The 20,467-nt window shown below is 46.7% G+C and overlaps 1 protein-coding gene across 2 annotated transcripts in view; it reads right to left on the reverse strand.

Annotated features, from left to right (window-relative positions):
* ALPL (alkaline phosphatase, biomineralization associated) overlaps positions 1-20,467 on the reverse strand; it is a 57,285-nt gene that overhangs the window by 23,682 nt on the left and 13,136 nt on the right. Inside the window, exon 1 of one of the 2 annotated variants that reach the window (XM_027109859.1) lies at positions 2,674-2,855. The exons of the other annotated variant lie outside the window; for it this stretch is intronic. The gene's annotated coding sequence lies outside the window, so the exon portion shown is untranslated. Of the gene's footprint in view, positions 1-2,673; positions 2,856-20,467 lie in introns of those variants that run through there. 2 annotated transcript variants of the gene reach the window in all.

The raw sequence follows: 20,467 nt of genomic DNA on the forward strand, positions 1-20,467 counted from the left end.
GCACAGGCTTCAGTAGTTGTGGCATGCAGGCTCAGTCGTTGTGGCACACGGGCTTAGTTGTTCCGCTGCATGTGGGATCTTCCTGGACCAGGGCTCGAACCCGTGTCCCCTGAATGGGCAGGAGGATTCTTAACCACTGTGCCACCAGGGAAGCCCCATCAGTATAGTTTTGATTGATATTTTATTAAATCTGTGGATCAATATGGGGAAGATTTGCATCTTGACAATGTTCAGTCTTCCAATCATGAACACAGTATGTCTCTCTGTGCGTTTAAATCTTATAGTCTTCATCATACAGATCCTGTTAGATTTATACTGTTGTATTGCACTTTGGGGGAAGCTATTAAAATAGCATTGCTTTTTTTTTTCTTTTGGCCATGCCGTGCAGCATGTGGGATCTTAGTTCCCCGACCAGGGATCGAACCCCTGCCCCCTACAGTGGAAGTGCAGAGTCTCAACCACTGGACCCCCAGGGAAGCCCCTTTTCTGTTTTGTTTTCTTTTTGGCCGTGCTGCATAGCTTGCAGGATCTTAGTTCCCTGACTAGGAACTGAACCTGGGTCCTTGCCATCTTCTGTGTAGTCAATCATGTCATTGACAAATAGGGACAGTTTTAGTTCTTCCTATCCAGTCTTTATGCCTTTTATTTCTTTTTCTTGCTTTATTGTGCTGGCTAGGACTTCCAGCACCAGGCTGAATAGGAGAGGGAAGAGTGGACATCCTTACCTTGTTCCTAATCTTAGAGGAAAAGCATTCAGCCTTTCAGCATTTGGGGCGGTGTTTTGAGGTGTGAGGTGGAGTAAATTTGGTGGGGAAAATCAGGAACGTGGTTTTGGACATGTTGAGTTTAAGATGAAGTGGAGACGTTAAGCGGACCGTTGCATATAGGCATCTGGCAACCGGGAAAGAGTTCTTGGCTAGAGGTATACACTTGGGAACCCTGGGCATAAAGGTAGCATTTAAAGCCTTAATCAAACTTACAAGATCATTTAAGAAGAGGGAATGGGGGTGTACAGAACTATATGATAAAAGCCCTCAGAAAACCAGGAATTGAAATAATATTTTTAAATTGATAAAGACTTTATATATCAAAAAAACCCTACAGAACAATCATATTTATTGAAGAAACTTTTGGCATGTTCCCTTTAACACTGGCTTATGATTAGAAGATTTGGGGGCAACCTCTAGGTCCATAACTAGGGGAAGGAAGTTATAAAGAGTGGTGGGGCAATAACTATGTGGCAGTAGTATTAAAACTAGAAGTAAAACAGTAGGATCGGTGGAGTTTAAAAACACAGGATTTCAGTAGTTCGTATGTCAGTGTAAACCACACTCATATACACAACACAGCGTTACTTGCAAGGACACTTATAAATTCAACAACATATTAAATAAAGCATATTAGCATGAAGACCTTTGGAGGGTGATGGGATTGGTACTGGGGAGCAGGGATGAAGGGGAAAATGAACAAATAAAACAAAAACTGAGCTCATGATAGTACCCCACGTACTGAGGAATATGACTTGTTCAACCCTCTGCACCGCAGGTCCAAAACAAACACATAAATAAGGTCCAAAGCAAACACATAAATAAGGAAAAATAAAAGTGAAGCGTGGCTCCAGGAGCTCTAAAGGGCTCGTCCAGCCCTGCACGGTTATTCTCATTTGTCTCTCTTCTCTGCTAGCCCGACACTCTGTGCGAGTAAAGACCATCTCTTCTCCATCTCTGACTCCCAACCCCGTGCACATAGAATCAGCTCTGAAAATGCTAACTTCATGAAAAGCTCCATGATTCAGGCTGGAATGCTTTGAATTTTGGCCCCAGAGATGTGGCATTGAGAAGGGCCTGTTCTGGAGACACTCAGGTGCCCTCTCCCATTGCCTCTGCCTGGAAAGGAGAATCTAGGAAACCCTTCAGGAGCCAGAGTCTCCCCTGCTGGCTCCTCTTCACGGCCCCCGTCCCTACTCAGAGGCTCCAAGTCCACTCTCTGGCAGCCCTAGATGCTGGGCTCCGTGGGGCCCAGCCTGGGGCTGAGGGGCCCCAGCTGCCCACCACCCTCTGCCAATGCTCCACCAGTTCATAATGGAGCCTCCAGGTGTGTGCCAGCCCCATCGCTCCCCACCTCCCAGCCGAACCATCTCTGCCAGGCTCCCAGCTACATGCCCTGACTATTCATGACAAGTGTGCAGAAGCCCTGGCTGCGCTCTGGCCTTGGAGGAGAAACAGCCACTTGGCAGGTCAGGGGAGGGAGCGGAGGCTGGGCCTTGCCCCTGGGGACTGACTCAGCATCCTGGGACAGAGGGCACTGGAGCCCTTTGGAGCTGGGCAGAAAGCCAGCCCTGGGCTGGGTCTCAAAAGGTCCAGGACAAATGACAGAACCATAGGACTGATAAGAATCACTACCACTTCTTGGGCATCTCACTTGATCCTCACAAGTGTTATTAACTCCTGTTTTACCGTTTAGGAAACTGAGCAAAGGATCTCAGCTCGTCCATGGCCAAGTGCAATTTGATCCCAAGCTGACTCAACCTCTCTGGGCCTCAGTTTCCCCACCACGGAGAGGGAGAGAGACCGGCGCCCACCTTTCCACTATCCCTCAAGAGCAAACAGAAGCCAAATGAACTTAGGGCGGGAGATCTGGCAGAGGAAGGAGTCGGGCCGGGGTGAGTTCTACCTGAGCGGCCTGGCCAGGCGGCAGGTGAAGAAGCAGACCAGGCTCAAGGTCAGCGCCAGGAGGAGAAGGCTGAGGACCGCTGTGAGGACCACGTCCATGGTGGGGGCCGGGAGGGCCATCTTGGGTGAAGGGAGCCCCACGGAGTAGCCAGCACAACCTGTAACACCTAGTCACAGTAGCCTTGGATGTCTGCTCCAAAGCTCTGGGTCAGTGGCGGTGACCTGGCTTTGTTCCCTGGGGTTAATCTTTGGGGCTTAGCCCAGGAGGGGTGAAATGGGAGGGAGGACAGTCCATGGGGCTCCCCTCCCCCAGCCCAGTCCTTCCCCACCTGAAGCTTGTTCATTCCTCTTTGTCCATTTATTCTTTATTCCCAAACATTTACTGAATACTTGCTATGTACCTGGCTCTGTTCTAGGTACTAAGGACTCAGTGTGGAGGAGGACAGACACAGTCTCCCTCAGTGGGGAATGGGAGGGGAGTTGGAGGGGGTCCTGCAACATCAAACGGGCTGCAGCAGCTGCTCGGGGAGGGAGTGCCACTAAAGGTCAGCCCAGGAACATCTCACCTGCAGGGTCAGAGAGAGGGAACATAGAACCGCCCAGCGCCTCCGGCAAGCCTTGCTGGTCGGGACTCTATCCATTCACTGATGGAAGTCATTTATGGCTGCCATAAAGCAGCCTCTGGGTGAAGGGCTCTGGAAGGAGTGTGTGCTGTCAGAGTAGGCTGCAGGTCAGACCCAAGAAGGGACTTCCCCAGAGGGCGGTAGGCCAGGTGCTGGCATAGAGCAAGGCTCAGACCTCCAGCCGCTGCAGACAGCACCCCATCTCGACAAAAAAACAGAGGCGGGAGTGCCTGGGGAGGCTTGGCGTCAGCCCTGCCTGCTGCCAAGCCACTGCATCTTTAGGGCTGTGATGACAAGCCAGCTGTCCCTCTGAGCACCTCCAGCCTCAGCACCTCTGCACACTGCGTTCCCTGGTCTGGAATGTTCCCTGCTGTCCACCCGATAAAGTCCTCCCATCACCCTTCCCCCTTGACCTCAGCTCTGCTGGGCTGTCCTGCAGCCCAGCCCCAGCCCAGGCGGTAGTTACAGTTCCTCCCCAATCTCCCAAAACCCAGCCGCTCAAGACCTTGGTCACGTTTATCAGAGCCAGAGAACCATGGGGTGAGCTCCTGGAGAGCAGGGATCTTGCTCTGTGGATGCTGGCAGCCCCACGGCTGGCAGAGCCGGGTGCACAGCCGGCTGGCCGGGCAGGAATGTGGGTAGGTGGGTGGAAGGGTGGCGGGTCAGTGGTGAGTGACCAAAGAGGCAGCTCGGCAGCAGGAAGCACGCTCTGGAGCCAGGGCTCCAGGCTCAGATCCTGCCTCTGCCCCTCGTGAGCTGAGTAGCTCAGGGCCAGTGACCCCACCCCTGGGGCCTCAGGTTTCTCATCTGCAAAGTGGGAGACGAATAAAATCCATAGGGTCCTTGTAAGGATTATATGAGTTAATGCACAGAAAGGCTTAAAACAGGGCCTGGGACACAGTAAGTGGGCAATGAATGTCACCCAGCAGCCATGATCACCGGGCAGGGGAGGATGGAGTGAGGGGTAAGTGGGCAGGTGAGGGGCTGGAGCTGAGAAGGGACAGACCCTTCTCTGCCCACTCGGCCAGCAGCCATTTACCCTTGTGCTCATCACAGGCCTGCCCACCTGGAAGGCCCACAAGGTCTTTCCAGCTCCAAGGCTCTAGAAACCAAAAAGCTTACCTGGCTGCTATGCACCTCCACTTGGGGGAGGGGTTAATTAGGGGGTGGAGGTTCCAGTTCCTATACTCAAGGGGCGCTATGTTTCCTGAGAGGACCAGATTTTCTGTCTGCCTGTCTCTCTCTCACACACAAACATCCCACCAGGAGGCCAGATGCCTTCTCTTTCTCTTGAAGGAGAAAGAGAAAGAGACCACCTAGGGTCAGCCGGGAAGCTTCCATGGAGTGGGTGGGAGGAGAGCCAGGCGGGAAGGATGGTAGGGTTGAGATGAACAGAGAGAGAAACAGTGCTCTCTACAGGAGAACCTGAACGTGCAAAGGCAAGGAGGTAGGAATGAAGTACTTAGAGGTCGGGGAGAAAGGCAGGAGCCGACAGCTGGTGACAGAGGACAGAGAGGCAGCCGGGACCAACCACAAAGGGCTTCGCTCCCTGAGCTCAGCCTGGTCAAGAGCGGGCGCTTGGCGTCCCCACCTGACTTACACGTCTCTTGCCAGCCCATTTCACAGGTGAGGACTTTGCAGCTCAGATGGTCTGCCCCTCGCCCAAGGCCACACGGCAGAGCTGGAATCGGAAGCCTCAGCGGTCTGGGTTCCAGAGCTAAAGATCTTTCTGTGGCTTCCTGGGGTGCCTGGCCGGTCTGGATGCCACAGACTGGCTCTGTGGGCAGAGGACTGGAGCCAGTCAAGGTTCATCTGGTGGGAGGAGAGCTGGCAGCAGGGAGGCGGGGGAGGGAGATGGCAGGGCCCAGAGGCACCGTGCCTGGGGTGGCTGGAGCGACCGGGCAGAGGGGTGTCAGGGATGGCTGTTCCACGGGCACACAGGCTCCCACCATCCCACGCAGAGGACATGTTCTGTCCCAGGCCACCTTGCTCTGAGCCAAGCCTGGGAGCTGAGTGGTGGGATCGGGGGAAGGAGCATGTGCTGTGTTCGTCATCCCCTGCACTCTGGTACCTCACCCAGCACTCCTGCGGTGGGAGCCCCTCTGGTACCAGGAGACATCGCCATCACAGTGGACAACAAGAAAAGGAAGGCACAGAGAGGGTATACAACCTGCCCAGGGTCACACAGCAATCATCAGCAGGGATAAGTCTCCCCACTCACCAGCTAAGATTTGGGAGGCTATTACCAGAAGCACAAGGCAGTCTGTGAGGCATAGCATGGATACCAACGTCTTGGAATTCCGGAAATCAGTGATTTCTGTCAACTGAAAAGAACATTTCAAACTGAGGCTACTCTAGAGAAACCCTTACTTGATATACTTTGTCGCTGTATTTGTAATAATAATAGCATACCTTTTGTCATGTGCCAGACATTGTTCTAAACACTTTACCTATATTAACTCATTCAATCTCCACAACAACCTACTAGGTAGGCACTATTATTATACCCATTGTACAGGTAACAAACAGAAGCACAGAGAGATCGTGCTTGCTCAAGGTCACACAGCCAGTAAGTGACCAAGCCAGAATTCAGCGTCACCTGTAGATGTTTCTGTCTCCCAGGGCCAAGTATAAACTCCTGAAGCAGTCAGTAAGACTGAAGACAAACCACACTTGTTCCATCTGCAATATGTACATTATATGTTTGTAGATGAACGGAATACACACACCTACCATTTGACTTATACACTCTTCCCAGATGTCATTTTATTGCATGTGCATCACAGCCCCCTGAGGGAGGGCTTCTTATCCCCACTTTATGGAAGACAGGTGAGGTGACTTGCCCCAGGTCACATAGCACGAGAGTGGCCAAGGACTGACTGAGTCCAAGTCCTTGATCACAGGTGGTCTGCCCTGCGGTGTGCAGCAGAGACGGGGGGCGGCGTGGGGAAGACCTCGGCTGGAGACCTGGCTCCACCCCTGGACAGGCCAGTGACCCTGGACACATCCCTCCTCCCCCACAATCTCCTACTTCAGCTGGTCCCCATGCAGGACCCTGGACCACCGTGGCTCTTCCCCCCTCCCTGCCCCCGATGCCCCATGTGCTCTGGCAGCCTTCCCCTAGGAGATGAAACCTCCATTCCATAGACAGCCCCACACAGGCCCTGTAAGAAGAGGCTGAGGCGGCTCTGGACTTCAGGGAAATAGGCCATGAACTTGTAACCTTCTGAGTGGCGGCCAACACAAGCAGTATCCCTGGGTGGCAAGTGCCCGGTTTCTCGAATGCCCAGCTTGCGTCAGAACAGGGAGTACACAGATGTTCCCAGAGACAGGTCTCACTGCCCTGGGCCCATGGTAACAGCACTCCTCGTATTCCCAGAGAACCTTCCAGCTGGTAGAGGCTCCTGGCACTATTACATTTGATATCCATGGTGACCCTGGGAGGTACAGGGCAGGGATGCACCCCAACCTCCAGGCAGGAAACATGGACCCACAGAGGTGAGGGTCTCACCCAAGGGCGCACAGCTGAGCAGAGCCCCCAGATTGCTTACTGGCTTTATGACCTTGGGCACATCACTTCCCCTTTCTGGGCCTCAGTTTCCTCACTGGTCCAATGGGGATAATCACAGAGAGTGCCTATATCACTGTGCTATTATAAGAAGGATAATTGCACAATAAACAATGAGATCAAGGCCCAGGGCTTGGCCCATATTAAACACTCAAAATAAATGTTAGCTAGTAGTAAAGGTGATAACGAGTGTGCCAGGCACTGTTCTAAGTGCTTTCCAGGCATTCCTTCATCTACTCCTCACAACACCATGTGGTAGGTGCTATCATTGCTCCCACTGCACAGAGAAGTTAAGTAACTTGGCCAGGGTCACACAGCTATTAACAGGACACTATGAAAGGGGAAAAGGAGAAACTCAAAATGAATGAAGCCCCTATTATGTACTGGGAGCTTTTTGTTCAGCCTTCTAAGAAACCAGTCATGTGGGAATTAGCAGCCTGGGTCAGAAGAGAAAACTGAGGCTCAGAAGGGAGAGGGAAGTGCGGGGTCACACAGCAACCATGTGGGAGAGCTGGGATGCAGGCCAGGCCTGACTGGCTCCGTATTCAGTGTGCTGGCTCCCCCGTCTCAGTCACATGCCAGAACAGCTTCCATCATGGTCACCATTATGGGCAGCAGACCCCAATGCCTTGGCCACCCCCGGTACAGGGAGCCCCACGTCAGTGTGTCACGTGACCTCCCTCTGCCTGTGTGGCAGTGTGCGTGTGTGAGTTTGTGTGCACGTGTATGCGCGCGCATGCCGGGGTCCTGGCAGTGAGCGAGGCAGGGCTCCCATTGTGTGTGTGCCCAGCCCCGTGAGCAGTCCTCACATCAGGCTGTTCCCTCTGCCCACAGACCAGCTCCTCCTGGACTTTCACATGATTGCAGCTTCCTGGGGACCTCTCATATCTGGAACGGGCGCTCCCTCTGTAAAGGGAGGGCCTTCAGTCACACTGGCTCCCTCCCGCCCAGGTCAGCCCCTCTGGGTTTATAATTTTACACAGAGAGGCTGAGGTGGGTGAGGGCAGCTCAGGGTTACAAGTCAGAGTCCTGGCCAGTTGCTCAAGCAGTGATAATAAGTGCCATTCTGCTTCCAATATTGGCTTCTTAGGAGGGAAGGAACTTTGCAAACTGTAAAGTGCTATGCAGATGTTTCTATGGCTTTCTGTTGTTTCCCCTTCTGATGACTGTAGTAGATACGTGATATAATTTTTGGCCACCCAGAATCCATTCCCCTTTCCTAACAACACCACAAAGTTTCCTTGGGAAGTGGCTCTCCCTTTTCCAGCCAGCTGGTTTGGGTAGGGCTGATCCTACCTCCAGCGGCTCCAGGTGGGTCCTGACTGACTGACTTAAGCTCAAGGCTCTCTCCACCTGGATGGTGTGTTGTGAGGGAGTGGGGCGATGGGAGGGGCACTGTGTGCAGCCTGAAGATAAGGCAAGCTCTCAGAAGGTGGAGTAGAGAGATGCAGAGAATCTGAGTCTTTGATGATGCTGCTTGAGCCCCTGGATGCAGCCACGCCTGAAGCCTGATTCTGAACATTCAAGTTACAGGAGCTAATTAATTCCCCATATTGCTTACCTTGGATTTTCTGTTACTTGGAACACAGAGTCTGACCTCAGAACTCCAGTTCAGCCTGTTTTTCTCAGCCCCTTACATTGTAAGCAACCACATCATGTCACTCATCTAGTTGTTTCTACCAAAGGAAAAATCTTGCAAACAAGCTAAAGATGGGTCAATAAGTTTCGAGTGCATGGTAAAATGAGGCCAACCAATACAAGCTTGGTTTTCTTCTTGGAATCTATAAACTTGTAGAGTTGTAGGAGGTCCTTGGGCAGGATTTGCCTAAAAGCCCTGCTGTGTGCAGGACTCGGACCCTCCCCTTCCAAGGTCGTTGTCAGTTGAGTTTAACAACTCTTTGACCACTAGGTTCCAAGTGTCTACTGTGTGGCTGGCCCTGCACTAAGGGCCGCAGGTACAACTTCTGCCTTGTAGGCCCTTCAGTCTAGTGATGATTGGTCACAATACACATTTTTAGTGTATTTTACACAAAGCCCTAGGAGGCTGGCATACAGGGGGGAAACTGCTACACCCATTTCACAAGAGGAGGAAACAGAGACTCAGAGAGGTGCAGTGATTTGCCGAACATCCCTCTGGTAAAGAGGGGCAGGGCTAGGCCATAACCCCGGATCTGCCTGCCTCCAAACCCAGTGCTTTTTCTTCTAGCCTTTGTGGTGGCAGGGATGGCACTGGGACTGACATTTCTTTGAGGTAGTCTGTTCCACTTAGGGGCCATCAGAATGGTTTAAAAAGCTAAAGAAAGCAGGGAAGCCAAGTATCATGGGCTTCCTGTTTGCCCCAAGAGTCTTGGCTCCATGAGAATCCCCAGTACTCAGGCCCATCCAGCTTTACTCTCATAAAGGACTCACCTCCTACAGGCTGTGGCCAGAGACGGCCCAGTCACAACCTTAAAATCCAGGCCCCAGTTGCTTTCATGGGCAGCCCTTGGCACCCCAAGTGAGCTGTCCTGGCTTCTCTTGTGCCTCTGTCCTGCATCTCTAAGATCCAACTGACACGGCCTCAACATCCCCTATCCCCTAGGGTCTTCCCTATATGTTATTCAACCAACACTCATATGACCTCTGTTTATTGGGCACCTACTATATGCCAGGGGCTGTTCTAGGTGCTCAAATCCCTGCTGGTGGGGTGAGCAGACAATAAGAAAGTAAGTAAAATCAATAGGATGCCAGGTAGTGGTAAGTGAGATGGAGGAAAAGAAGTTGGGGAGGAGAGGTGGTATTTGCAGTTTTAAGTAGAGAGATCAGAGAAGGTCTCACCACGAAGTCATCTCTCTGGAGGCTTGCAATAATCCCACGCAGGCAAGAATGTGATTCCCAAACTGCAGATACGGAAACTGAGGCTTCAGGATTAAATCGAGCCTACACATGCCAATCTAATCAGCTGTGGAGCTGAGGTTCTGGTGCAGGGCTACTGCTGCTCCCCCACGTACCCTCTCCCCTACCAAATGGTACTAGCAGCCCTTTTGCAGGCTCTGAGAGGTAAAGCCACGTATCCGGACCAGCAAGAGTACAGGGCGGGGCTGGAGTCAGCCCTAGTGCCACCCTCTGGAACTGCCTCTTAGCAAGACCTACATCTGCTTCCACAGGCCTCGCTCTTCAGCTTCAGCTCTGGGCTTGCTGAATCTCAGTCCTCCTCTTTGCTGACTCCGTGTCCTCCAAGACCACTGCTCTCTTTCCCAGAGCCCCTTTGGCTCTCTATCCCAGGTCACATGAGACGCTAATCGTCCCACCCACCCTTGTTCTGCCTCCTCAATTAACTTCTGGCCCATCATTAAATCTGCATTTGCATGAAACCTACAAAATACATCTTGTGGACGGCCTAGGCGTGCAGACAGCTGGCGTACATGTGTAACGGGGAGGGGGAGTTTCTCACCAAGCTTTTGCATCTGGATTTGTTCAGTAATCTCCCAAAACCCCAGACTAATCTTTCTGAACACTGTGGCATAGTGGAAAGGCCTTGACCATGGAGGAGCTGGATATGGGGTTAAGTCCTGGCTGTGTAGCTTTGAAAGTGACTTTATGTTTGGGGCCGCAGGATCCTTATCCATAAAACAGGGTTACAGATCCTCACTCTGCAAGGTTGTTTTAAAGATAAAATGCAGGGACTTCCCTGGTGGCGCAGTGGTTAAGAATCCGCCTGCCAATGCAGGGGACACAGGTTTGATCCTGGTTCCGGGAAGATCCCACATGCCACGGAGCAACTAAGCCCATGCGCCACAACTACTTAGCCTGTGCTCTAGAGCTCACGAGCCACAACTACTGAGCCTGAGTGCCACAACTACTGAAGCCCGCACGCCTAGAGCCTGTGCTCCACAACAACGAGAAGCCACCGCAATGAGAAACCCTCACTGCAACGAAGAGTAGCCCCAGCTCGCCACAACTAGAGAAAGCCTGCGCGCAGCAACAGAGACCCAACACAGCCAAAAAAAAAAAAAGATAAAAGGCAAAAGAGAGTATCTGTTAAGGAATAAAATTTGGTAGAATTTAAAAAAGCATTTAGATAGAGCCTGGCAGACAAACATCAAGATTTTGTTGAATGGAATGGGAAGTCTGTATAATGGTGAACAACCACCAACAGCACAACAACAGCTGCATTTATTGTGCTCCTACACTTGGAGGTAGGCACCCTTAATATCAACATTATTTTACAGAAGAGGGGAAAAAAAAGCACAGGGAGGCTCAGTAACTTGCCTATGGTCACACAGCAGGCAAGTGACAGAGATGGGATTATGAACCCAAATTGTCCAACCCCAAAGTATAAGCTGTTAACCATTATGCTAGGTTAGTAAATGAGCTTGAAACACAGCGATTAAGTCCAGAACTTTCTTTTTTTTTTTTTTTTTTGCCATACGCGGGCCTCTCACCGCTGTGGCCTCTCCCGCCGCGGAGCACAGGCTCCGGATGCGCAGGCTCAGCGGCCATGGCTCACGGGCCCAGCCACTCTGCGGCACGTGGGATCTCCCGGACCGGGGCACGAACCCGTGTCCCCTGCACCGGCAGGCGGACTCTCAACCACTGCGCCACCAGGGAAGCCCAGAACCTTCATTCTTAACCACTGTACTAGCTTGTCAGAGCTGAAAGGGGTTCTAGGACTAATCTAACCCAGCACTCTCATTTTTTTCCCAGCAGGAGCCGAAGGTCCAGAGAGGTAGTGTGACTTTCCCAAAGTCACACAGTCAGTTAGTTGAAGAATAGGACAAGCACCCTGGTTTCCTAACTCTTGAACCCCATGCCATCACTGAGTATCGCAATGACCGTGAGAGGCCTTCAGGGAAGGAGTCTCGAGGATGTACCAGAATTTTTCCAGCAGAAGTGTAGGGAAGGCAGACTAATCAGAGGGAAGAGCCCATGCAAAGGTCTGGCGGCCATGAAAGTCTTTTTTTGGAGAAGAGTGAGCTGTGAGGTGCATGCAAAGGTTGGGGCTGGAACAGATGATAAGGCTGGTTTTCATATTAAACCATATTTCATATTTCCACATGGTTCTTTTATTGTTTAACACTTTCTCATTCTGTCTTATGTTGCTAATATACATCCTTATTTCTTTCGTATGTTTCTAATGTTAATTAAAAATTCTTGGTCTATCTGTTCTAATGTCGCTGACTCCAGCGCTATCTCAAGTCAGTTTGCTGTTTTTCTTTTGAAGCCTCTGTGCTCCAGCTGCTGATACAGTGGGGTTGAGGGTGCTGCACATACCATCCCTAGAAACAGTGAGGGAAGACATACGGCTCCCGGCCCCTCATCCTCAAATCAACACCAGAGTAACAATAGAGCAAAAACGTCACTAAGCCTAGGAAATCCTAGAGAGACACGGAATCTCCTGGGGACACGGAAGGGGGTTTTAACTTGGTGTGTGCAGCGCTGGAGGGTGGGAACGCAGCAGCCAGGAGAAGGGGCAGGGCCTAGTCTTTAGCAGGTGGAGAATATTGTAGAAAAGACAATAGGATTTGAGCTCTGCTCTTGCCTCTTTGCATCAAGCCTTCCCCAGCACACCTCCCCACACCCCCTGCCCCCAAACATGCCCACGTGCCCTGGAGCAATCGAGGCCAGCATTCTCACATGCATACGCGGGGCCCAGGCAGACGGTCCACGTATATGCCGGAGTAAAATCAGGGCCGTGCAGCAGGCACCGTGGAATTGCAGAAATCAAGAGGGAACTAATGAGCTGACAGGCCTCCACGGTCACTCCACCACCCCTTCTCTTCTGGACCTGGAGGCTGGTGGATTCTGACCTAGGCAGACAGCCCTCTCTCCCTTGCTGCTTCTTCCTGGCATCCAGAAAGTGAGGCTCAATGCTGTAGAGTTAGTTACTTGGTGGGGGGGCTGGGGGTGAGGGTCCTGATGACAAACCCAGGGAGGAACTATGCAGTTCTGACACCTGGGGGCCTCCACTCTGGGACTGTCATCTCCTTGGGCTCATCAGTGCTGACAGAGACCAGGGTCAGGCTTGGATTCTTACCCCAACATGCAGCACCAGACAGAATAGATGAAACCCTCCCACCCCGAGGAATGAGCTCACGGGTTACAGAACAGGGAATCCGAGGAGTACACTGGCTTCAAAAGAAAAACAAACCAATTAGAGATACCACTGGAATTGGCTGTGTTCAACAGATGGACTGAGAATTTTAAAATAAGCATTAGAAACACGCCAAAGAAATAAGGAAAGATATTAGTGAAACAAAACAGAATAAGAGAGTGTTAAAGGACCCAAGTGGAAATATTCTATATGAAAAAACAGTTGAAATAACAAACATAACAGGTAGAATTAACTGCAGAATGGATACTGCAGCTGAGGAATGAAATAGGGAACTGGGATATCAGACGGAGGAATATTTCCAGGAAGAAGCCAGGAAGGATTAAGAAATCGGAAATATGAAAGAAATGGTAAAAGATCTGTTAAAAGTTAAAACAGCAGCCCCAATCTTACTCCATTAATTTGAAATGGATCATAAACCTAATTGTACAAATCTTGTTTGTTTTTTTGGCCGCAACACAGAGCATGTGGGATCTTAGTTCCCCAGCAGTGGAAACGCCGCGGCTTAACCCCTGGACAACCACGGAAGTCACCATAATCCTAACTATAAAAGCCAGAACCATAAAGCCTCTAGAAGATAACATAAGCAGATATCTTTGTGACTTTGGGGTAAGGCAAGGAGTCCTAACTTCATTAAAAAAAAATGATAATTTGGACTTCATCAAAATTTTACATTTCTGCTCATCAAAAGATACCATTAAGAAACTGAATAGACAAGACACGTAATGGGAAAGAATACGCACAATACACATAGCTCCCAAAGGACTTGTATCCAGTAAATAAAGAATTCCTGGGCTTCCCTGGTGGCGCAGTGGTTGAGAGTCCGCCTGCCGATGCGGGGGATGCGGGTTTGTGCCCCGGTCCGGGAGGGTCCCACATGCCGCGGAGCGGCTGCGCCCGTGGGCCGTGGCCGCTGAGCCTGCGCGTCCGGAGCCTGTTGCTCTGCGGCGGGAGAGGCCACGGCGGTGAGAGGCCCGCGTACCGCAAAAAAACAAACAAACAAAAAGAAAACGGAAAAAAAAAAAGAATTCCTAAAGTTGCCAATAAAATGATTAACAACCCCCCCACACACAATGGGCAAGAGATGTACTCACTTCAAAATGAAAACATACGAATGACCAATAGTTCATGGTGCTCCACATAATTACCATCAGGTAAATGAAAATTAAACCCGTTTCACACCCACCAGAATGACTAAAACCAAATCAAAATGACTTGCAAAATCAAACATTGGCAAGAATGTAGAAAAACTCATGGTTATGTAATAAAGTACACTGACTTTGGAAAAGAGTTTGGCAGTTAAACCAACATACACTTATCACATTATCCAGCAATTCCACTCCTAGGTATTTGCTCAAAAGAAATGAAAATACACCCAAAGGGCTTCCCTGGTGGCGCAGCGGTTGAGAATCCGCCTGCCAATGCAGGGGACACGGGTTCGAGCCCTCATCCGGGAAGATCCCATGTGCCGTGGAGCAACTAAGCCCATGCACCACAACTGCTGAGCCGGTGTGCCAACAACTACTGAAGCTCGGGCACCTAGAGCCCGCGCTCTGCAACAAGAGAAGCCACCACAATGAGAAGCCCGCACACCACAACAGAGTGTAGCCCCGCTCGCAAGCAACTAGAAAAAGCCCCTGCGTGGCAATGAAGACTCAACGCAGCCAAAAATAAATTTATTAAAAAAAGAAAGAAAATATACCCAAAGAGTCATACATTAAGTGTTCATAGGAACTTTATTTATAATACCCCCAAACTGGAAACACGCTATTTATTTAATTTTTGGCAGCATGACATGTGGGATCTTAGTTCCCCGACCAGGGCTTGAAGCCACGCCCCCTGCATTGGAAGCACGCAGTCTTAACCACTGGACCACCAGGGAAGTCCCTGGAAACAGTTTAAATATTCACTAAGAGATCAATGAATAAACAATGGTGGTATATTAATTCAACGGAAAACCACTTGACTGAAAAAGGAGAGAACTATTGAGGCAACAAACATAGATGAATCTCAAAAACATTATGCTAAGTGAAAGAAGCTAGACATAGAAGATTATCTGCTGTATGATTCCACTTACACGAAACTCTAGAAAAGACCAATCTAATATATGGTAAAAGAAATCAGAATAATGATTGCAATTTGGGAGGAAAAATAAACTGGAAACGGTTGTGAGGGAACTTGCTAGAGAGATAGAAAAAAATTTTTAATCTTATTTTAAAAATTAAAAAAATTTTTTAAATCTTATTTAAGAAAAATTTTTAATCTTATTTTTAATCTTATAATTATTATTATTAAAATAATAATCTTATTTTAATCTTATTTTGGGGTTATGGTTACAAGGTAATGTAATTGGTCAAAATACCACATTGAATTGAACACTTAAGATCTGTGCATTTTATTGAATGAAACTATACATCAACCAAAAAAAAGAGAGAGATGGAAATATAAGCACCAACATCTAGATATTAGGAGTCCCACGAGAGGAAAATAAATCAAAAGAAGAGATATTTGAAGAAATAATGAAGACAACCTTGGAACTGAAGAAAAATGATAGATCTCAGTTTGAAAGAATCCCAAATACATCAGACAGGATAGATAATGAAAAACCCACACTCAGAAATATTAGAGTGAATATCAGAAGACACATTCTCAAAGTCTAGAGAAAAACAGATCACTTACAAAGGAATAAGTAACAAATTGAATTGACCAAAGTACCAAAGGAAAAGAATTTGAACTGAGAATTTTATATCCAGCTAAACTGCCATTCAAATGTTAAAGGCTAAAAAAAAAAACATTCAATGGCTCAGGTTTATACAAAAAGACACCACCCCCAAAAAAAATTTTGAAGTAACTACTTCAGTAATAGAAACAAATTCCACATATGATACTAAAGATATGTGAAAGCTGAGCAAATAACTTAGTTTAAAAAAAATCCCCAGATCAAAGAGAAGAACAAGACAAATATATAATATCTAAACAACTGAGAACTGTAAAACCGAGACAGTTTTAATGTGCTGCCATGGGGGCTCAAAGGCATGTCACTGAAGAGTATAAGGGTTGAAAGGGAAGAGAGAGACCAAAGGGTATAAGAAAGCGCTAATCTTGTCTTTGCAGGGAAGAGCTACAGCTAACAATTCTTTTAAAGTAATAAAATATTAAAATGAAACAGAAAAAGCAAGATAAATTGAAATTAAAAAGTAGGATACACACATACTTTTCAGGAACACTCAAACATTTTAAACATTAATCACATACCAGACCACAAAACAAGTCTCACATTTTAAATAACAGGTCTTCACATAGTCCACATTCTCTGACCATTAAATTTGAAGTTAGTTTTTAAAAGGACAAACAATTTTCCATACACTTAGAGATTTAAAAATCCCTAAATAACTCATAGATCAAAGAAATGTCATAGTAGAAATTAAACACCACTTAGAACTGAACGATAATAAAACACTATATATCAAAAACTGCAACGCAGCAAAGGAAGTCTAAAAATTAATGAGCTAAGTTTCCAATTTAGGAAATTAGAAAAAACAGAAACTCGAAGAGAATAAAAGGAGATTACAAAGAGCAGAAATCAACAAAACAGAAAACAAAGATTAAACTGAGAAGATCAAAGCCACAAGTTGGTCCTTTAAAAAAGTCAATAAACTTGAGGCAAGATTAATTTTAAAAACTAAACAGAGGGAGAAAGATAATACACAATTATTACGGAAAAGAGGAATACAATAAGAAAATGCTATAAGCAACCTTACACTGATAAATATGAAAATGCAGATTAAATGCATACATTTCTAAAAATACATATATAACATACCAAAACTGACTCAAGAAGAAATAAGGAAACTAAATTTAAAAATTGAAACAGTAGTTAAAATCTTTCCACAAAGAAAACAGGCCAAGGTGATTTTACAGGTGAGTTCTATCAGACTTCAAGAAGCAAATTATCTCAATTTTACCAAGACTTTTCCAGAAAACAGTAAAAGAGAAAATATTACCATCTACTTCTGTGAAGCCATTATTATTGCAATACCAAAGCCAGAAAAGCACAACATAAAAAATGAAAATTACAGACCCATTTTATTCATGAAAACTGATAAAATAATTCTAAACAAGATATAAGAGAATAACCAATATACAAGTTAGACTTATCTTAGGACTGCAAGGATGGTTTAATATTAGAAGATCAAATAAGTAATTAACTACATGAACAGATTAAAGGAGAAAAACCATATAATCATCTCAAGATACTTTTTGAAAGCATTTAATGCAAATTAATTCAACACAAATTATTATTTTTAAAAAGCTCTCGGTAAGTTATGAATAGAACAAAGCTTCCTTAACCTAAAAAAAGCAATTTATAAAAAATCTTTAATACATATATATTAAATGGGGAAACATTAGAGCATTATCTCTAAAATAAAAAACAAGACAAAGATACCTAATACCACCTTTTAAATTTTTAAGATTGTACTGGTAGTCCTAGACAGTGTAATAAGATGAGAAAAAAAGTTAAAAGCATAAAGACCTAAAAAGACAAAAGAAAACTATCATTACTTGTAACTGATTGTCTGCATAGGATCTACAGACAAATAATTGGAAATAGAGTTTAGCAAATTAGCTTGATAAGATCAAATGCAAAAAAGCCTATTGCATTTTCATACATCAGCTACAAAGAGAACTGGAAAACATAAGAAAAAATGGGTACCCAGATGGGAAAAAAGTTGAATTGGATCCTTATCCTACACTATACACAACATCAACTGAACATGGATCAAGGTCTTAAATGTGAAAAACAAAACTTTGAAACATTTAGTAGAAACTGTAGGTGACAGCTTTCTGATCTTGGAGTTAAGGCACACTTTCTTAAATAAGATCCAAAAAGCACTAAATATTAAATAAAACAGTGCTAGATTCGACTCTAATAAATTTTAGAATTTCAGTTTCCAAAACATCAGTAGACTCAGAAATATAAAGAACTATTACAAGGGAGTTCCCTGGTGGCCTCGTGGAGGGAAGGAGGAGAAGGAGGGAGGGAGGGAGGAAGGAAGGACTATTACAGATCAATAAGAAAAGAACAAAAAAAGGACAAATAGAAAAATGGGCAAGGGACTTCCCTGGTGGTCCAGTGGTTGGGAATCCACCTTCTAGTGCAGGGGACGTGGGTTCGATCCCTGGTCAGGGAACTAAGATCCCACATGCCTCGGAGCAACTAAGCCTGCATGCCTCAACTATAGAGGAGTCTGCAAGCCTCAAGGAGGAGCTGGCGCACCGCAGCTGGGACCCGACACAGCCAAAAATAAATAAATAAATATTTTTTAAAAAAGAAAGAAAACAATGGGCAAAAGACATCTCATACACACACATTCATACACACTTCTTCAACCTCATTGGCAATCAGGGATATGTAAGTCAACTCTACAGTGAGAAATCGTTATGCTTGTTGGGTTGGAAAAAATAAGAAGTCTGACAACACTTATGGAAGATGTAGAACAACAGGATCTCTTATATGTTACTGGTGGGAGTATAAACTGATACAATCACTTTGGAAAACAGTTTGCTCTTATCTTGTGATACTGAACAAATATTCATATACCCTATGACCCCACAATTCCACTCCTAGTTATATATCAAGAGAAAATTTCTATATATATGCATTAGAAAGCATATACATGAATACTCATAGTGCTTTTTCTACACTAGCAAAAACCTGAAAACAACCCAAATGCCATCAACAAGAAGTTGACTAAATAAAAACTGTGGTGGGAATTCCCTCGAGGTCCAGTGGTTAGGACTTGGCGCTTTCACTGCCAAGGCCCCAGGTTCAATCCCTAGTCGGGGAACTAAGATCCCACAAACAGGGCAGCACGGCCAAAAAAAAAAAAAAAATTATGGAATACTCAGTGGAATATTATCCTGTAGTTAAAAAAAGGAATTACAGCTACATGCAACCATTGGATCAATCTCGGCAATGTAAGATTGAGTGAAAAAAGCAAGTCCCAGGAGATTATGTAAAGCATGATACACTTTCATAAAGTAAAAAAATACATATTTTACATAATGTGTATAACACACACATATATATGATTTTAAATACTAATCAAAAAAAGGCAAAGCGAATGAGAAACTTCATATGTGTAACACGTATATCTGTGTGTGATAATAATACTAATAAAGTATTAATCAAAATTTTAAAATAATAATTTTAAAAGGCAAGGGAATGAGAAAGCCCAGACTCAGAAGAGTGGTTACCCCACATGAAGAAAGGTGGGTAGGAGACAGATGGAGGAACCCAGAGGAAGATGTAAGGTATTGGATGATGGCTCATAGGCATTTAAAATTTATTTTTAATAATAAAATAGGGACTTCCCTGGCAGTCCAGTGGTTAAGACTCCACGCTCCCACTGCAGGGGACATGGGTTCGATCCCTGGTAGAGGAACTAAGATCCCACATGCCACGCGGTGCGGCCAAAAAATAAAAATAATAAAATATACAAGAGGGCCATTATGAACCAGTGATAAATGTGCTTGAACAAGGATCCTGATTAATCCGCTGAGAGATCCCAGGGTCCATAAAACAACTGAAATGAAAATAAAAATGCTCAGTAAATATTCACATTTTGTCAAGCGCTATAGAAACTGTTCAACACGCTTCATATCTCATTGAATCCTCAACAGTTTTACGAGCTGGAAACCATTACTGTCCCCATTTTATGAGTAAACTGAGGTTCAGTCACTCGGCCAGGGTCAATCATCTGGAACCCAGGTCACCTCCTCCTGTCAAAGTAGGCAAGATACGTAACTTTCTTGGCAAACAGTAAGTGCTTAATAAGTGTTTGCCTTAATTCAGAGGGGCTGTGTGGGCATATTGGAGAGAAACTGGTTGGTGGCTAGGGGACCCAGATACAGTCCTACCACCGCCCTTCACGACCTGGGAGGGTCACTTTCCCTCTCTGTGCCTGGAAAGGGCTGGAGTGGCAAACCCCAAAGTCCATTCCTGCTTAAACAACCATTTAAGTGGCCACCCAACAAACAGGTCACCCTTACCTTACTTCTCCTGGCAGGCCCTGCTGATTCTCCCAGAGTCAGTCTGAGGTCTGCAAGCTTTGGGTCCAGCCCACCTTCTGACATCACCTCCTGGCCCCCCCTCCCCGCTCACCACTCAGACCTTCTGTGCCCTGTTCTCTTCCCTCAGGGTTTTTGCACGGCCTGTGCCCCTGCCTGGAACACTCATCCCCAAGGTCTTTGCTTGGATCACTCCTCATTCTTCAGGTCAAAGGCCACCTCCTCTGAGCTCCTACCGCACCCCAGTCCCTCACTATTTCACAACCCTGCTCATCGCTGGCTGAAATTAACCCAATTTTATTGTGTGGTCTGTCTTTTGCATTACAGAGGAGCTCCTGTATCCCCAGCGCCCAGAGCCACACCTGCCTGCAGAAGATGCTCAGTATTTGTTGGAAAGAGAGAGGAAAATAAAAAGAAGGATGCTGCCTCCCGCAGAAATGCT

The sequence above is a fragment of the Aethalodelphis obliquidens genome, unplaced genomic scaffold (genome assembly GCF_003676395.1).
Source record: "Aethalodelphis obliquidens isolate GAN/ISIS:26980383/991018 unplaced genomic scaffold, ASM367639v1 scaffold9, whole genome shotgun sequence".
In the NCBI taxonomy this organism is placed as follows: domain Eukaryota; kingdom Metazoa; phylum Chordata; class Mammalia; order Artiodactyla; family Delphinidae; genus Aethalodelphis; species Aethalodelphis obliquidens.